We start from the raw sequence: 16,730 nt of genomic DNA, 5'->3' as shown, positions 1-16,730 counted from the left end.
TCTTAGCAAATCTTTTCAGCCGGTCTTTATTTCTAAAAATTAGCAAACAATCATTCCCACTAAGATTAACCGTTTTCTAAAAATAGCATGAAGTTCCAGCCATTAATTTGGGGAACAGGAATTACTACTGAAAAAACTGCTACTTTAGGGAACAGCGGTTATTAAGGGAACAGCGGTTATTATTTATGTACACGTGTGATTTGACTTAATCAAATCTTATGGAAATAACCGTGTGTTTGCTTAATCCACATTACTCCCATAATCTCTTGATAGTGGGATGATGGATTGGATTATTCCACTTTCTTAGGAATATTATTTTCTATAAATTGCAAGATAATTCCGGTTTTTAAAGAGAAGAGAAGTAATCCAACGTTTTGTGCTTAAGTGTTTTTCATACGTTTTTGTTGGATTTTACAAGAAATATTTTGTTCTTAAAATTGCCAATTAATTTATAATATTTTCTTGATGCAACTCTTTGATTTATTTAAGAGAATTTATATCCTTTTTGTAAGGGTTTTTGAGAGTTTATGTAATTAGACTCGGGTGAGTCTAAGGGGGAAATTAGATAGCTTTGAGTGAAGCTAGAGAGGATTAGCTTGTAGAGAAGCTAAGTTTGTTGCTTGGAGTAAAGCAATTAGAGAGAAGAGGAGTCGGCCTAGGTGTTACGCTTCGAGTGAAGCAAGGTGTTTATTGTGATTGTAACTAATTGCCTTAAACATAGTGGAGTTTTTGAAAATCCCAAGTGGTCGTGGTTTTTCCTTTTGTTTAGGCTCAAAAGGTTTCCACGTAAAATCGTGTGTCTCTCTTATTATTTTGCTCTTAGTTTAAGCTTTATTTATTTTGAATAATTCCGCAAAAACAGGGCACAATCGCTTAAACTTACAACAACAACAATTCACCCCCCCTCTTGTTGCTGTTCCCGTTCCTAATTGAATCAACAATTGGTATCAGAGCCCTGTTCCCAGAAGATCAGGAAACCCTGAGGGCAGATTCTGGTGTTCCCGAAAAATGTCAATTATGAACGAGCGAATGGAAGAAGGGTATTCAACTCAAAGACCGCCAATGTTCGATAGAAAATTCTATACATATTGGAAAAATAGGATGGAGATCTTCATCAAAGCGGAAAATTATCAAGTTTGGAGAGTCATAGAAATCGGAGATTTTGAGGTAACCACTACTAACTCCAACAATGAAATTGTTCCCAAACCTATAACCGAATATGAAAAAGAAGATTTTCAGAAAATGGAATTAAATGCTCTTGCTATAAAATTACTTCATTGTGGTCTTGGACCAAACGAGCATAATAGAATTATGGGATGCAAATCCGCTAAGCAAATTTGGGACCTGCTTGCTGTTACCCATGAGGGAACAAGTGAAGTAAAACGGTCCAAAATTGATTTGTTAATGTCTAAATACGAGAGATTTGTTATGGAGCCAAGAGAAAGTATCCAAGAGATGTTCACTAGGTTCAACAACATAACAAACGAGCTTGTCTCTCTTGGAAGAATAATTCCCACTGATGAACAAGTAAGGAAGATCCTAAGGAGCCTTCCTCAAGATGAGCGCTGGAGGGCCAAGGTTACTGCTATACAAGAGTCCAAAGATTTTACTAAGTTCAATCTAGAGGAGCTGGCTGGTTCCCTAATGACGCATGAATTGCATTTGGGAACAGCAGACAGTTCCAGGAACAAGGGACTGGCTCTGGCAGCGGGGGAACAGGACGAATCAGAATGTGATGAGGAAGAGGCTGCTTTATTGGTACGAAAATTCAAGAAGTTCTTCAGAAACAGCAGGTATGCAAATCAAAGAAACAACAAAGAAAGAAGAACAAAAAATCTTGAATGCCACAAATGTGGAAGTACCGAGCACTTCATCAAGGATTGCCCAACATGGAAAAATGAAAAGGGCAAGGGAAAGACAAGAGATTCAAGAAGACCGTTGAACAAAGAGAATTTTAACAAGACGGACTTTCGTAGGGCCATGATTGCTGCATGGGGAGAAACTGAAAGTGAGAATGAAACTATTGTTCCCGAAGAAGAGGAGACAGCTAACTTATGTCTCATGGCTACGCATAAAGGCAAGGAGAAGCAGGTAAATATTTCTAATTCATTTTCTGACCATTCATTTAATCTAAGTAAAAATGAATTAAAAGAGTTGTTAAAAGAGACACAAGCTAAACTTGAAAATTACAATGATAAGTGTCTCAAGTTAGAACAGGAACTTAAAGTAAGCAAAGACCATGTCTCATACATAAACACCTTTAGACATGATGTCCAAAACAGATTTTTCGGTTTGTTGGACCAAAATATAATCCTAAAGGAAAATATGGAGAGACTTAAGAAGGAAAATGTTATTCTTAATATTGAGCTATCACAATACAAATTATTAGGCTTAAATAAAGAATTGATAAATGCATCTACTAAGGATTTGTGCAATGATTTTCAACATTTAGAGTTGAATCCGGAATCCAACCGTAACAACAATAATAATCTTGAATTAAATTCAAGAGAAAAAGGGAAAATCAAAATAACTCCCAAATGGATTCTAGATGCTAAAAGTAAGAGATCACAAGGCCTAAATTATTTTAAGAATAACAAAAGTAAGAAAGCTTACGTTGATCTTCCTAGAGACAGGTACTGTACCTTCTGTGGTAAAGCTGGCCATCTGAAGGAACAGTGCACCAAAAGGGAACAGTATACTGTCTCCAACAGAAACTATGTCGATAACATTCAGATTGATAAATATGATTCATGTAAGATCGACAAGGAACCCAAGAAAGTCTGGGTTCCTATAATTAACAATTAATTATCTTACAGGTCCAAGTGAGGGGGAACAGCTCATGGTATCTCGACAGTGGGTGTTCCAAGCATATGACGGGTGACAAATCTAAATTTCTCTCACTTGAAGCCTATGATGGGGGAACAGTAACCTTCGGTGACAATATGAAGGGTGAGATAATCGCCAAAGGAAAGGTTGGAAGGTCATGTTCCCACGCCATTGATAATGTATTTTTAGTCGAGAATTTGAAACACAACTTACTCAGCATTTCTCAATTTTGTGATAAGGGTAACTCTGTAAACTTTACTTCTGAAAAGTGCATTATTTCTAGGAACGACACAGGAGACATCATTCTTGAGGGAAACAGAAAAGGGAACACTTATATAGTGGACCTGGACACTGTTCCCAGAAACAGTCTAACGTGTCTAAGTGTTATAGAAGACGACCCACTTCTTTGGCATAAGCGTCTAGGTCATGCTAGTTATTCATTGATTAATTCATTAAGATCTAAAGACCTAGTTAGAGGACTACCATCTATAAAATTCCTTAAAGAGGAAATATGTGATCCTTGTGCCAAAGGAAAACAAGTAAGGTCATCTTTTAAACCAAAGAATGTAGTGACCACCTCAAAAACGCTTGAATTATTACACATGGATTTGTGTGGACCTATGAGAATACAAAGCCGAAGTGGCAAGAGATATGTGTTTGTTATTATTGATGATTATAGTAGATTTACATGGACTTTATTTCTAGTTAGTAAAGATGAAGCCTTTAATGAGTTTGTCTCTTTCGCTAACAAAATACAAAAATCTACCAATAATCAAATTGTTCACATAAGGTCAGATCATGGTAAAGAATTTGAAAATTCAAGCTTTATGAGTTATTGCAATGAACATGGAATAAGTCACAATTTTTCCGCCCCTAGAACACCACAACAAAATGGTGTTGTAGAAAGGAAAAATAGAACTTTAGAAGAAATGGCTAGAACTATGTTAATTGCTAGTGGTTTACCTAGAAATTTTTGGGCCGAGGCTGTTAATACTGCATGTTATATTTTAAATAGAGTATTGATAAGACCAATCACTTCTAAGACACCCTATGAACTGTTTAAAGGTGTTAAACCAAATATTGCCTATTTTCGTGTGTTTGGATGCAAATGTTTTGTACATGTTAATGGAAAACGGAATATAGGTAAATTTGATGAAAGAAGTGATGAAGCAGTATTTCTTGGCTACTCATCTCAAAGTAAGGCATATAGAGTCTATAACAAAAGAACAATGAGTGTGGAAGAATCCGTTCACATAATTTTCGATGAAACTAACTTTTTGTCAAGTGAACAGGATACAAATAATTTTAAGATAGGTCTTACAAATCTAGAAGAAGATGATGAAGAATTGAAAGTGCATGATCAAGAAACAGCTGGTGAACAGCCGGTTCCAGCAGAAGCAGAAAGTACTGATCAAGTTCAGGAACTGCCAGAACATCAGGAACAGCAGACTGTTCCCAATCCAGCTGTTCCCACAGATGAGCAGAACAACCCAGTAGCTGAACAGAATGCTAATCAAGCTGATGAACCAGAACATGCTACTGTTCCCACAAGAGATTTTATGCCAAAACCTTGGAGATATCAAAAATACCATCCTGTTGATTTGATTGTAAGTGACTTGAATAAAGGAACACAAACTCGATCTCAAATGAGAAATTTTTGTGCACATTTTGCGTTCCTATCATCACTTGAACCCAAAAATCACGAAGAAGCTCTAAAGGATTCCGAATGGGTTGTAGCCATGCAAGATGAATTGAACGAATTTGAAAGGAACAAAGTATGGCATTTAGAACCCAAACCGAAACACAAGAAGGTAATTGGTTTGAAATGGGTATTTCGGAACAAACTAGATGAGCATGGAATAATTGTAAGAAACAAAGCAAGGCTCGTGGTCAAAGGGTACAATCAACAAGAAGGTATTGATTATACTGAGACATTTGCTCCAGTAGCAAGGTTAGAAGCTATTAGAATTTTAATTTCTTTTGCTGCATTTATGAACTTTAAATTATATCAAATGGATGTGAAATGTGCTTTCTTGAATGGTTTTCTTGATGAAGAAGTTTTTGTTGAACAACCGCCTGGCTTTGAGAATACCTCGTGTCTTGATCATGTCTATAAGCTTGATAAAGCTCTTTATGGGTTGAAACAAGCTCCTAGGCAATGGTATGAAAGACTATCAAAGTTTTTGATCCAAAATGACTTTATTAGAGGTAAAATTGATAAAACCTTATTCTTTAAGAACAAAGGTTCCAATATATTAGTTGTTCAAATATATGTTGATGATATTATTTTTGGTGCCACAAATGAATTGCTATGTAAAGAATTTGCTAACCTTATGAGCACTGAATTTGAAATGAGCATGATGGGAGAATTAAATTTCTTTCTTGGTTTGCAAATCAAACAAACTGAAAATGGTATCTTTATTCATCAACAAAAATATATAAAAGAACTTCTTAAGAAATATGGCATGAATAACGCTAAAACCAACCATACACCCATGGCTACTAATGTAAGATTAGATGAAGATACAAATGGAACAAATATTGACCAAACTATGTATAGAGGCATGATTGGATCTTTATTATATCTAACTGCTAGTAGACCCGATATTTCATTTAGTGTTGGTCTATGTGCGAGATTTCAATCTAACCCTAAAGAATCACATCTAACTGCAGTGAAACGTATTTTGAGATATCTAAAGGGAACAGATGATTTATCATTATTTTATCCTAAAAGTGATGTCTTTGATTTGAAAGGCTTTAGTGATGCAGATTATGCAGGAGATCTTGTTAATAGAAAAAGCACGTCAGGTATGGTACAATTTCTTGGCTCATGTTTAGTTTCATGGAGTTCCAAGAAACAAAACACTGTTGCATTATCAACCGCTGAAGCTGAGTACGTAGCAGCAGCAGCTTGCTGTTCCCAAATGTTATGGATAAAGCAGCAGCTAAGAGACTTTGGTATTAAGTATGCATGTGTTCCTATTTATTGCGATAATACCAGTGCCATATGCATATCCAAAGATCCAGTGCATCACTCACGAGTAAAGCACATTCATATTAGGCATCATTTTCTTAAGGATAATGTTGAAAATAAAAATATTATTGTTAAGCATGTAAACACTAACGAGCAAATAGCAGATATCATGACCAAACCGCTTCCAAGGGAACAGCATGAGAAAATGAGATTGGAACTTGGCATGATCAAGCTGCATTAAAGGAAGTGTCATATATGATTCCTAGAGACAAAATGAAAATTGAAAATGATCAATCAACCACAATAATCTTGATTGAAAAATCAATTATCGAAAGGATCAGGTACGCATTTTTTAAAGGTATATACTTTGAATGTTCTTATGATTGCATGATTATTTTGATCAAACGGTAGTAGCATAATATTATCATTTTCTTATTATAAATAATAAAAAAAAAAAACAAAAAATTATATATAAATTTTTTTTTCCAGCAGTTCTTTTAAGTAGGAGTTGAATCTCAACATACTCCATTTTCACAATTCAAAATCAATTGTCTTGATTTGATAACTGCCTCTAGCACGTCACTTCATCAGGTATAATTACTCCCACTCGTCCCATCTTTCATTTCATCTTCACTAACCTTTCCCTTTCACTCAACCCTAAACCGTCATTTTCTCCATTATTCTTTCTTTTCCTTCTCAAAACATCCATGAAGACCAAGAATCAGAGTCCTAAAATGAAGCAACCTGTACCTCTTCAAGTCATCTACCCACCTTCTCACACTCCTAAGCCTGAGTCTTCATCAAAAGAACAGGAGGGAACCCCCATCTCCCCGAAAATACATGCAAGCAGTAAGAGATCAAGAGGATCCAAGAAACCTCCAACACGTTCTGTAAAGAAAATGAAGGTAACCCACTACTTAAACGCTGAGGAACTTTCCAAAGAAATGTCAGTTGGCTTTGGCCTTGACAAAGAATGGTATGAGACTGCAAACTTTCCTCAATTTCACAAAATTCTACAAACTCAACATTGGGAATCACTCATGTGCGATTACTGCTGCAATCCCATTTACCCAGAAATTATGCGTGAGTTCATCTCTAACTTCTCTATTAATGATGGAGTTTGTTTCAGTTCAATTAAAGAAATTGAAATTGAATTTGATAGCTTGACGTTAGGAGAGTGGCTAGGAGTGCCAGCCACTGGTTTTGATGTTTATCATGTTGGGTCTAAGATTGCGTTTTCTGGAAGAGATGAAAAAGATGTTTGGAGATGTTTAGGTGTTAGGCAAAAGAGAGGTAAAGTGAGTCACAATGTTTTGTCCCCCTTACACAAGTTACTTTACAACATTGCTCGAAGGTTTATTTTACCACGAAATTCAAAACGTAGTGAGGTAAGTCTTCGAGATGCCACTTTGATTTACTGTATGGTGAACAATATAAAGATTAACTTTCCTTCCTTGATGATTTCGCATTTAAATGATTGTATAGCCAAAAGATGTATGGTAGGCTATGGTGGTTTATTGTCCTGGATTTTCTCAAAATTTGGTGTTCCACTTGGAGAATACAGTTTTCCTATGGGTCCCAGTAACATGATAGGTGCAAAATGTTTGAATAACTTACGCCTTAAATTAAATGAGGAAGGGATCCTTGAAAATGCTGTGGAACAGATTGAAATTGATTCTGATGATGAGGAACAGGAGGAAGAGGGGAAGGAAAAGGAGGAACAGGAAGTAGAGGAAGAAGTGGAGAAGGAGGAACAGGAAAAAGAAGTTGAAAAGGAGGAACAGGAGAAAGAAGGAGCTGGAGTTAAGGAACAGGAGGTTGTTCCTACTGATAAGGAGGAAGAAGACAAGGGGTTGGGACCTGATGTTACTCTTGATGATGACTCTAGGGCTGAACCCAATAGTTTTCCCTCATCAAAGCCAACCACTCCACCAACTCATCATTTCACTCCACCACCACCATCACCAACACCAAGATCACCACCACCATCATTTCACAGACAAAGCTTTGATCAGGCAACCGTTCCTACTGCTCCCTTATATTCCATTCTTCTCAAGCTTGATGATTTGCAGGATCGCTTCTTCAAATTTCAAGATGAGATCCGTGTTTCCCTAGCCTCTTTAGCTGACCAGATGACTCAGATGGAGGCTCGTCTTGGCGCTAAATTGGATACAGTTGAGGTGCAAACGGAATATGTTGATGAAGATGCTCCTGCTTCATAGTTTCCCTTTTATATTTTTCATTGCTGCTGTCTCTGTCTTTAAACAATTTCTTTCTTTTGGTACCAGCTGGGGTACAAATCTTTAACATTGTTAACATTGAACCTTTTATGCTGCTACTATGTTAGGTTGGTTAATCTTTGCTTATCATGCTTGCATTCTTTGTGTTCTTTTAAAATTTGCTTCCTATCCTATCTTTGACTATATTTAGTGCTGTGGCTTGATTGTTTATCTTCTTTTTGATTGATGTCAAAAGGGGGAATATTTGGCACAAACTTAAATAATGCTTGAGTATGTTTGAGATCTAGTTAAATCTATTATGTTGGACTTATGGATTAAGGTGCTGGTTTGTTTTTCTGATGTTTGTGTGTTGCTAATTTTGTTAGTTGTTGGAAGTTACTGACTTCTTGTTTTGTTATTTCAAGTTAAGTTATGCTGATTTCTTTTAAATCTGATTATGGATGATTATATAATTTTCTTCATTGTTTAATTTTATGCTGAAATAATTTAAGTTGTTGTTTTGATTATTTTTAGAGTAACATGTATCATGATATTTAGTTAAGAAGAGTTGTTTTGATCTCTAACATACTCTTCAACATTTGGTTTACTCTATTGTGTTTTTAAGTTTGTTTAAAAGTTTGTCATCATCAAAAAGGGGGAATTTGTTGGACCTCTTGAGTTTTGATGATGACTACACTTTAGCAAATATGTGTTTAGAGATTTTGTGCAGGTCGATATCCGATTAATTGTGATCGTTGATAGTACCGATGACTTAGTTCATGGGAATACACATGTCAAAAGGTTTCAAGAGATGTTAGAAGAGTATATCACGTGGGATGTAAAATGGAGACAGGAAGTCTACTGTTCCCAGGTTTGATGTTCTAGCAAGTTGGAATTTGGAGACAGCGCAGTGTTCCCAAACTGAAGTCAATTTACGTTAGCTAATAAATTCTATCTTTTATTTCTTAGTTAATGTATTTTAAATTAAATTGTTGCAGTAAAAATTTATTTAAGTTAATTGGCAAATCGTTTTTGTTAAAGAAAATGAAATCACGATTTATTTGTTAAGATCCTTTATTTTAGGATCTATTTTTAATAAATCTTGGATTTGTTAAAAATAGAATTAACTAACTTTGAATTGGTCTTAGCAAATCTTTTCAGCCGGTCTTTATTTCTAAAAATTAGCAAACAATCATTCCCACTAAGATTAACCGTTTTCTAAAAATAGCATGAAGTTCCAGCCATTAATTTGGGGAACAGGAATTACTACTGAAAAAACTGCTACTTTAGGGAACAGCGGTTATTAAGGGAACAGCGGTTATTATTTATGTACACGTGTGATTTGACTTAATCAAATCTTATGGAAATAACCGTGTGTTTGCTTAATCCACATTACTCCCATAATCTCTTGATAGTGGGATGATGGATTGGATTATTCCACTTTCTTAGGAATATTATTTTCTATAAATTGCAAGATAATTCCGGTTTTTAAAGAGAAGAGAAGTAATCCAACGTTTTGTGCTTAAGTGTTTTTCATACGTTTTTGTTGGATTTTACAAGAAATATTTTGTTCTTAAAATTGCCAATTAATTTATAATATTTTCTTGATGCAACTCTTTGATTTATTTAAGAGAATTTATATCCTTTTTGTAAGGGTTTTTGAGAGTTTATGTAATTAGACTCGGGTGAGTCTAAGGGGGAAATTAGATAGCTTTGAGTGAAGCTAGAGAGGATTAGCTTGTAGAGAAGCTAAGTTTGTTGCTTGGAGTAAAGCAATTAGAGAGAAGAGGAGTCGGCCTAGGTGTTACGCTTCGAGTGAAGCAAGGTGTTTATTGTGATTGTAACTAATTGCCTTAAACATAGTGGAGTTTTTGAAAATCCCAAGTGGTCGTGGTTTTTCCTTTTGTTTAGGCTCAAAAGGTTTCCACGTAAAATCGTGTGTCTCTCTTATTATTTTGCTCTTAGTTTAAGCTTTATTTATTTTGAATAATTCCGCAAAAACAGGGCACAATCGCTTAAACTTACAACAACAACAATTCACCCCCCCTCTTGTTGCTGTTCCCGTTCCTAATTGAATCAACAATGATCATTAATCCTTCATCGTTCTTCATTGTTCTTTCATGATCGTTCATTGTTCAATGATCATTGATCCATGTTCGTTCCTCATCGTTCATTCTTCATTGATCATTGATACTTGTTCTTATTTCATCGTTCCTTCTTTAATGATTATTGATCCTTGTTCATTCTTCATCCTTCATTCATTATTGATCATTGATCCTTGTTCATTCTTCATCGCTCATTCTTCAATGATCATTGATCCTTGTTCATTCTTTATCGTTCATTCTCTAATGATCATTGATACTTGTTCATTCTTCATCGTTCATTCTTCAATGATCATTGATCCTTGTTCATTCTTCATCCTTCATTCATTATTGATCATTGATCATTGTTCATTCTTCATCGTTTATTCTTCAATGATCATTGATCCTTGTTCATTCTTTATCGTTCATTCTCTAATGATCATTGATCCTTGTTCATTCTTCATCGTTCATTCATTATTGATCATTGATCCTTGTTCATTCTTCATCGTTCATTCTTCAATGATCATTGATCCTTGTTCATTCTTCATCCTTCATTCATTATTGATCATTGATCCTTGTTCATTATTCATCGTTCATACTTCAATGATCATTGATCCTTGTTCATTCTTCTTCGTTCGTTCTTCATTGATTATTGATTCTTGTTCATTCTTCATCGTTCATTGTTCAATGATCATTGATCCTTGTTCGTTCCTCATCGTTCATTCTTCATTGATCATTGATCCTTGTTCATACTTTATCGTTCATTCTTTAATGATCATTGATCCTTGTTCATTCTTCATCGTTTATTCTTCAATGATCTTTGATCCTGGTTCATTCTTGATCGTTCATTCTCGAATGATCATGTATCCTTCTTCATTCTTCATCGTTCATTCTTCAATGATCATTGATCCTTGTTCATTCTTGATCGTTCATTCTCGAATGATCATTGATTCCTGTTCATTCTTCATCGTTCATTCTTCAATGATCATTGATCCTTGTTCATTCTTGATCGTTCATTCTACAATGCTCATTGATCCTTGTTCATTCTTCATCGTTCATTGTTCATAGATCATTGATCCTTGTTCATTCTTCATCGTTCATTCTTCAATGATCATTGATCCTTGTTCATTCTTAATCGTTCATTCTTCATTGATCATTCATCCTTGTTCATTCTTCATCGTTCATTCATCCTTGTTCATTCTTGATCGTTCGTTGTTACATGATCATTGATCCTTGTTCGTTCCTCATCGTTCATTCTTCATTTATCATTGATCCTTGTTCTTACTTCATCGTTCATTATTTAATGATCATTGATCCTTGTTCATTCTTCATCGTTCATTCTTCAATGATCTTTGATCCATGTTCATTCTTCATCGTTCATTCATTATAGATCATTCATCCTTGTTCATTCTTCATCGTTCATTCTTCAATGATCATTGATCCTTGTGCATTCTTCATCGTTCATTCTTCAATGATCATTAATCCTTCTTCATTCTTCATTGTTCATTCTTCATCGTTCATTGTTCAATGATCATTGATCCTTGTTCGTTCCTCATCGTTCATTCTTCATTGATCATTGTTCCTTGTTCATACTTCATCGTTCATTCTTTAATGATCATTGATCCTTGTTCATTCTTCATCGTTCATTCTTCAATGATCTTTGATCCTTGTTCATTCTTCATCGTTCATTCATTATTGATCATTGATCCTTGTTTATTCTTCATTGTTCATTCTACAATGCTCATTGATCCTTTTTCATTCTTGATCGTTCATTGTTCATTGATCATTGATTCTTGTTCATTCTTCATCGTTCATTCTACAATGCTCATTGATCCTTGTTCATTCTTCATCGTTCATTGTTCATTGATCATTGATCCATGTTCATTCTTCATCGTTCATTTTTCAATGCTCATTGATCCTTTTTCAATATTCATCGTTCATTGTTCATTGATCATTGATCCTTGTTCATTCTTCATCGTTCATTCTTCAAGGATCATTTATTCTTGTTCATTCTTCATCGTTCATTCTTCAATGATCATTGATCCTTGTTCATTTTTCATCGATCATTCATTATTGAGCATTGATCTTTGTTCATTCTTCATCGTTCATTATTCAATAATCATTGATCCTTGTTCATTCTTCATCTTTCATTCTTCAATGATTATTGATCTTTGTTCATTCTTCATCGATCATTCATTATTGATCATTGATCTTTGTTCATTTTTCATCCTTCATTCTACAATGCTCATTGATCCTTGTTCATTCTTCATCGTTCATTGTTCATTGATCATTGATCCTTATTCATTTTTCATCGTTCATTCTTCAATGATCATATATCCTTGCTCATTCTTCATCGTTCATTCTTCATTGATCTATGATCCTTGTTCATTGTTCATCGTTCATTCTTCAATGATCATTGATCCTTGTTCATTCTTCATAGTTTAATCATTATTGATCATTGATCCTGGTTCATTCTTCATCGTTTATTCTACAATGCTCATTGATCCTTGTTCATTCTTCATCTTTCATTGTTCATTTATCATTGATCCTTGTTCTTCTTCATCGTTCATTCTTGAATGCTCATTGATCCTTGTTCATTCTTCATCGTTCATTGTTCATTGATCATTGATCCTTGTTCATTCTTCATCGTTCATTCTTCAATGATCATTTATCCTTGTTCATTCTTCATCGTTCATTCTTCAATGTTCATTGATCCTTGTTCATTCTTCATCGTTCATTCTTCAATGATCATTGATCCTTGTTCATTTTTCATCGTTCATTCATTATTGATCATTAATCCTTGTTCATTCTTCATCGTTCATTCTTCAATGATCATTGATCCTAGTTCGTTCTTCGTCCTAATGCTCATTGATCCTTGGTCATTCTTCATTGTTCATTGTTCATTGATCATTGATACTTGTTCATTCTTCATCGTTCATTCTTCCATGATCATTGATCCTTGTTCATTCTTTATCGTTCATTCATTATTGATCATTGATCCTTGTTCATTCTTCATCGTTCATTCTACAATGCTCATTGATCCTTGTTCATTCTTCATCGTTCATTGTTCATTAATCATTGATCCTTGTTCATTATTCATCGTTCATTCTTCAATGATCATTGATCCTAGTTCGTTCTTCGTCCTAATGCTCATTGATCCTTGTTCATTCTTCATTGTTCATTGTTCATTGATCATTGATACTTGTTCATTCTTCATCGTTCATTCTTCAATGATCATTCATTCTTGTTCATTCTAAATCGTTCATTCTTCAATGATCATTGATCCTTGTTCAGTCTTCATCGTTCATTCTTCAATGATCATTAATCCTTCTTCATTCTTCATTGTTCATTCTTGATCATTCATTGTTCAATGATCATTGATCCTTGTTCGTTCCTTATCGTTCATTCTTCATTGATCATTGATCCTTGTTCATACTTCATCGTTCATTCTTTAATGATCATTGATCCTTGTTCATTCTTCATCGTTCATTCTTCAATGATCTTTGATCCTTGTTCATTCTTCATTGATCATTGATCCTTGTTCATACTTCATCGTTCATTCTTTAATGATCATTGATCCTTGTTCATTCTTCATCGTTCATTCTTCAATGATCTTTGATCCTTGTTCATTCTTCATCGTTCATTCATTATTGATCATTGATCCTTGTTCATTCTTCATCGTTCATTCTTCAATGATCATTGATCCTTTTTCTTTCTTTATCGTTCATTCATCATTTATCATTGATCCTTGTTCATTCTTCATCGTTCATTCTACAATGCTCATTGATGCTTGTTCATTCTTGATCTTTCATTGTTCATTGATCATTCATCCTTATTCATTCTTCATCGGTCATTCTAAATCGTTCTTTCTTCAATGATCATTTATCCTTGTTCATTCTTCATCGTTCATTCTTCATTGATCATTGATCCTTGTTCATTCTTCATCGTTCATTCTTCAATGATCATTGATCCTTGTTCTTTCTTTATCGTTCATTCATCATTTCTCGTTGATCCTTGTTCATTCTTCATCGTTCATTCTACAATGCTCATTGATGCTTTTTCATTCTTGATCGTTCATTGTTCATTGATCATTCATCCTTGTTCATTCTTCATCGTTCATTCTTTAATTATTATTGATCCTTGTTCATTCTAAATCGTTCATTCTTCAATGGTCATTGATCCTTGTTCATTCTTCATCGTTCAATCTACAATGCTCATTGATCCTTGTTCGTTCTTCATCATTCATTGTTCATTGATCATTGATCCTTGTTCATTCATCATCGTTCATTCTTCAATGATCACTGATCCTTTTCATTCTTCATCATTCACTCTTCAATGATCATTGATTCTTGTTCATTCTTCATCGTTTATTCTTCAATGATCACTGATCCTTGTTCATTATTCATCGTTCATTCTACAATGCTCATTGATCCTTGTTCATTCTTCATCGTTCATTGTTCATAGATCATTGATCCTTGTTCATTCTTCATCGTTCATTCTTCAATGATCATTGATCCTTGTTCATTCTTAATCGTTCATTCTTCATTGATCATTCATCCTTGTTCATTCTTCATCGTTCATTGTTCATTGATTATTGATCCTTGTTCATTCTTCATCGTTCATTGTTCATTGATCCTTGTTCATTCTTCATCGTTCATTCTTCAATGATCATTGATCCTTGTTCATTTTTCATCGTTCATTCATCATTGATCATTGATCCTTGTTCTTTCTTCATCGTCAATTCATTATTCATCATTGATCCTAGTTCATTCTTAATCGTTCATTCTACAATGCTCATTAATGCTTGTTCATTCTTGATCGTTCATTGTTCATTGATCAATGATCCTTTTTCATTCTTCATTGTTCATTCTTTAATGATTATTGATCCTTGTTCATTCTAAATCGTTCATTCTTAAATGATCATTGATCCTTGTACATTATTCATCGTTCATTCATTATTGATCATTGATCCTTGTTCATTCTTCATCGTTCATTCTACAATGCTCATTGATCCTTATTCATTCTTCATCGTTCATTGTTCATTGATCATTGATTCTTGTTCATTCTTCATCATGCATTCTTCAATGATCATTGATCCTTGTTCATTCTTCATTGTTCATACTTCAATGATCATTGATCCTTGTTCATAATTCATCGTTCATTCTTCATTGATCATTGATCCTTGTTCATTGTTCATCGTTCATTCTTCAATGATCATTGATCCTTGTTCATTGTTCATCGTTCATTCTTCAATGATCATTTATCCTTGTTCTTTCTTCATCGTTCATTCATTATTGATCATTTATCCTTGTTCATTCTTCATTGTTCATTCTACAATGCACATTTTCATTCTTCATTGTTCATTCTTGATCGTTCATTGTTCAATGATCATTGATCCTTGTTCATTCTACATCGTTCATTCATTATTGGTCATTGATCTTTGTTCATTCTTCATCCTTCACTCTACAATGCTCATTGATCCTTGTTCATTCTTCATCGTTCATTGTTCATTAATTATTGATACTTGTTCATTCTTCGTCGTTCATTCTTCAATGATCATTGATCCTTGTTCGTTCTAAATCGTTCATTCTTCAATGATCATTGATCCTTGTTCATTCTTCATCTTTCATTCGTCAATGATCATCAATCCTTCTTCATTCTTCATTGTTCATTCTTGATCGTTCGTTGTTACATGATCATTGATCCTTGTCCGTTCCTCCTCGTTCATTCTTCATTGATCATTGATCCTTGTTCTTACTTCATCGTTCATTCTTTAATGATCATTGATCCTTGTTCATTCTTCATCGTTCATTCTTCAATGATCTTTGATCCATGTTCATTCTTCATCGTTCATTCATTATAGATCATTGATCCTTGTTCATTCTTCATCGTTCATTCTTCAATGATCATTGATCCTTGTGCATTCTTCATCGTTCATTCTTCAATGATCATTAATCCTTCTTCATTCTTCATTGTTCATTCTTCATCGTTCATTGTTCAATGATCATTGATCCTTGTTCGTTCCTCATCGTTCATTCTTCATTGATCATTGTTCCTTGTTCATACTTCATCGTTCATTCTTTAATGATCATTGATCCTTGTTCATTCTTCATCGTTCATTCTACAATGCTCATTGATCCTTGTTCATTCTTCATCGTTCATTGTTCATTGATCCTTGTTCATTCTTCATCGTTCATTCTTCAATGATCATTTAACCTTGTTCGTTCTAAATAGTTCATTCTTCAATGATCATTTATCCTTGTTCATTCTTCATCGTTCATTCTTCAATGATCATTAATCCTTCATCGTTCTTCATTGTTCTTTCTTGTTCGTTCATTGTTCAATGATCATTGATCCATGTTCGTTCCTCATCGTTTATTCTTCATTGATCATTGATACTTGTTCTTATTTCATCGTTCCTTCTTTAATGATTATTGATCCTTGTTCATTCTTCATCCTTCATTCATTATTAATCATTGATCCTTGTTCATTCTTCATCGCTCATTCTTCAATGATCATTGATCCTTGTTCATTCTTTATCGTTCATTCTCTAATGATCATTGATACTTGTTCATTCTTCATCGTTCATTCTTCAATGATCATTGATCCTTGTTCATTCTTCATCCTTCA

This window comes from Amaranthus tricolor, chromosome 7 (genome assembly GCF_026212465.1).
Source record: "Amaranthus tricolor cultivar Red isolate AtriRed21 chromosome 7, ASM2621246v1, whole genome shotgun sequence".
NCBI lineage: Eukaryota > Viridiplantae > Streptophyta > Magnoliopsida > Caryophyllales > Amaranthaceae > Amaranthus > Amaranthus tricolor.
The sequence above is the reverse complement of the archived record's forward strand: the minus strand, read 5'-3'. Positions refer to the sequence as shown.